Source organism: Fukomys damarensis, unplaced genomic scaffold (assembly GCF_012274545.1).
Source record: "Fukomys damarensis isolate Sample0158 unplaced genomic scaffold, DMR_v1.0_HiC HiC_scaffold_24, whole genome shotgun sequence".
NCBI classification, from domain to species: Eukaryota; Metazoa; Chordata; class Mammalia; order Rodentia; family Bathyergidae; genus Fukomys; species Fukomys damarensis.
In genome coordinates, this window is record NW_022900936.1 from 24,892,582 (window position 1) to 24,896,845 (window position 4,264).

Below are 4,264 nucleotides of genomic sequence, written 5' to 3' on the forward strand. Positions count from 1 at the left end.
AGACTGAAAATTATCACGTATCAAATCTATCAGAACAAAGATTTGATCTACTGCCATCTAGTGGAAATTTAGTTTCTACTTATCAGCTGATGGGGGTGTGGGGGAAGCAAAAGCAAAAACAATATCTGTCTAATTTTCAAACTTTGAGGAATCTAAACAATTACTTTCTCCAATATGAAATATAGAACTTTTTCTTCTAAGACTTTTAATTTCATATGAAAGCACCCAACTTGAAGTTTGTTTTGGTTGTAATAATCAAGTTATAAGTACATCCACTTTTCAGGGTTTGTGATGCTCTTTTGCTATTAGAATTAAGGTAGTTTTATGGAAATGATTATGTGGCTTCAAACACATAGAAAATATAATGGGAAAAACTTTCATTAATTAAGGTCATTTAAGAAAATAAAACTGCACTTGAAACTAGATAATAAACTCAAAAGTGAATAAAACCTTCAAAAAATTAACTCTCCAGTGATTTTATAACTCATGGATATCTGAGACTGCCACCAAGGGCACCTCAGGAAACCTGAAGGTCATAAGACTCAGGGATCCCATTTTTATTCCAATCAGAGTAGCTGTACTATGGTCTGTTTTATATTTTAGGCTTCTGAATTAATTTTAGAAAAAAGTTCTACTTATAAAAAGTGTAAATGATATTAAAAGACCTGATCTGGTTTCATGTCCATCATTGTAGAAATGGATAATCCTTTGTTGGTGCCTCATTGTCACACAAATAGCTGGAGAAAAACCAGCAGTAGGACTGAGACCTGATTTCTACTCTCACTGAAATACTTTTTGGGCAACAGACTTCAAGTCCAATGATCTTTGTTCAATAGCACAAAGAGCTTATTTCACTTTAAAATGGATTATTTCAATGATCATTATTTAAAATGACCCTATCTGTCTTGAAGCATTAAAAACCTGAGTAGGAACACAATTCAAAATGAGTAAATGGAAACGAGATCATGGCTATAAATATTAAATATGTTATGTCAAATAAACAGTAGTGTTAGTCTAGAATTCCTTAAAAAATAGTTAAAAGTAATTTGTAAAAGGGTATTTGCTCCCATCTCTTCTAATTTATTTCATTTTAGAGGTGAAATGATATCATAACGCACTTAATAAAAGACTGTAAGTTTTTGACATTTTATGCTTTCTAAAACATAAAACTATCAAACTCTGTTGGAATGCACCTGTCCCAAGCGAGTCTGAGTGTCTCTCCAGCTCTTCTGGCTTCCTGTTCAGCAATATTATGGATTAAAAAACGATACAAGAGGAAAGACTTTATGGGAGTAGTTGTTATTGTTTTGTTTTACTGGGGTAGTTTTTTGTAGTAGTGGCAAAAGTTGGTCATTTTTGAGTGCTAGGAGTTAGCTGAAAGAGAGAGATGATGAAGCAGGAGAAAGATCATTAATGGAACAAGCTCCTTCAGGATCTGACAGAGGATGTAATCCAGAATCCTGTAGACCTAGGAATAACCACATTTATGAAAGTTTATTGCTTTTACATATCTCACTTGAGTTTACCACAAAACAAATTATTTTTTATAAAATGACATTGAAACCTTCATGTTTATCTTTTATCACCACATATAATTTGTTTACTCGTAATTTTTTAAATCCAGGGATTTTGCTATATCTATCTTATAAATTTTGTGTTTTTATTTTTAATCCAAATGTACATCCTCCATATGACTCTAAATATTGTCACTTCTGTGTTTAAAATCAAGATATACACTTGTTCATGGAATGAAACCTTAAAATTACTCAAAAGATGCATGAAATTTTAAAAAGAGTTTATGTAACCGTAATAATTCAAGTCAAGTAAGATAAGTAGGATTTTAGTTTTCTTCTTTATGACTCTTAAATTTCTGAGACTCATGGTGGAAAAATATTACTTTTAGAATCAAAATTCTACTTTAAAATTGAAAATAAGTCATGGTTCTTTAATACATTTCTTTTCATACTTCCTGTACATATTTGAAAAACAAGGGAATTAAACAATTATCTTCAGCCTATTCTAAACTTTAAATGGTTCTGATTTTATAATACAATTGTTGTCCTTTTGAATAAGTATGACTAAGTGTGTCATCTGCTGATTATTTCATTTATGCTCTTAAGTCATTAAAATTTTAAGTTACTCATAGCCTTGATGAAGCACCAAATAACAAGAGAAGCTTGCACAGAAGGAAAATAATTCCAAAAACTCCAGGAAACATTTAAAAAGTTGAATCATATACCTTGGATAAAAATGACAATAAATTGTCTTTCACAGTGAGGAAAAAAATAAATTTCAGTGACAAACAAGATACTGTTTTCCATGTACATCTAACTGTTGACTAGAACTTGGAAAAATATTAAAATTATTGAAATGTGCTTTTCTGAGCTTCTTTATTTTAGTGACATATACAACTCAAGGCATCACGCACCATTAACTGCTAAAAGCTCTAAGGTGTCCATCAGGTAAGTTAGTGCATGACAGAAAACAAGTCTCTAAAAGAAGTACATGGTAAAAAGTTAACTTAGGGCCAGGATTTAGCTCAGTGGTTTCGCCACCTGCTTCACAAACTCAAGGACCTGAGTTCAATCCTGGTACCAAAAAAGAAAACCACAGTTAACCTAAATCATGGAGCAGCCTTTTTTTTTTTTTAAGTACTGGGGTTTGAACTAAGAAATTCAAGCCTGATAAGTCCCGACCAGTCAGTCACATTCCCTGCCTATGCAATTGTCTTAATAAGAACAGACTGAGGCTGGGGTTGTAGCTCAGTGGCACTGCTCCTGTCTGGCAAGTTCAGGAACCTAAGTTCCATCCCTGGTACTGGGGGAAAAATGAATTGGTTATTAAACAAAAGCTTTATTTTGTCAGAGTAATTTCTATAAAACAGATAAAATTTTGAGCAAAATCTTATCAGTACAACTTAATACACTAGCCCTTTTTTACCCAGGTTTCACTTTTTGTGTTTTCACTTACTATAAATTTCAATCCAAATATATTACATGGAAAATTACAGAAAGACAATTCATACATTTTAAAGTATGTCCTATTATGAATAGCATGATGAAATGTCACACTGTCCTACTTCATTCTATTCATAAAATGAATCATCATTTTGTTCAGTGTATCCATGCTGTATACACTTTCTGCCTCTTTGTAACTTAGTAGCCATGTTGATTACCATATCAATTTGCTATATTGCAGTATTTGTGTTCAAGCAACCAATATTTTATTTAATAATAGCACCTATCATAATGCTTCCAATTTTATTGCCATCTATTTGTATGAAATATTATTAAAAATGTTCTACTCTATTATTAGTGAATACTGCTAATCTCTCACTGTGCCTAGGGTATGTGTGTATAGGAAAATATAGTATATAAAATGTTTGGAACTAAGTGCCATTTCAGGAATCCACTAGGGATCTTATCACCCAAGAATAAGGAGTGGACTAATGTAAATATATACTATCATACTATGAACTACATCTAGAACACAAACTTCATGAAAACATGAAATTGGGTTTTATTGCTGTGTCCTTCAGTGTAAAAAGTAGTGACTGACACCTACATAATGCTCAACCAATATTTTTTGAATAAATTAGCATAGTGGACTCTTTTCTGCTAGTAGTCTCAACTACAGTGCTTTATTAATTGATTCTCAAGTGAGTCAGCATAAATCAACAATCACTCATTGCACATCTAATATACTCAACAAAATCATCTATTGCTACAGAAACTACATTTTGAAAACCAAAACTCAGGGTAAAGTCTGCAAATAACACATGCTCTCATGAAAACCACATATTAGAATATCTGAAAGCATAATTTTACCACAAAATTCAGGAATTAATTTTATATTATAAGTAGTTACATAATATACAATTTAAAGTGTATCACTACTGAAAATGGAAAAAGTAATCATCATAAATGACTCTGATGTACCTGGAATAAACTAGAACTATCATGGGGAAATTGGGGTTATGGTGTAACAGTTCACATGGCTGAAGTCTATTCCAAAAAAAAAAAAAAAATCTTACAATGGCAAGTGAGTTCTAAATGTCAGTGAGTTCTAAAAAATTAAATAATAGAAGTAAAAGGAATTTTTTCCCTTATTTCTCTTTCTGTCTGTCTGTTATTTGTGTATAGAAAGGCTATTGAGATTTGGGTATTCACCTTGTATCCAGATACTCTACTGAATCTGTCAATTAAGTCTAGAAGTTTTTTGGTGGAGTTTTTTGGATCTTCAATGTAGAGTATCATATCATCAG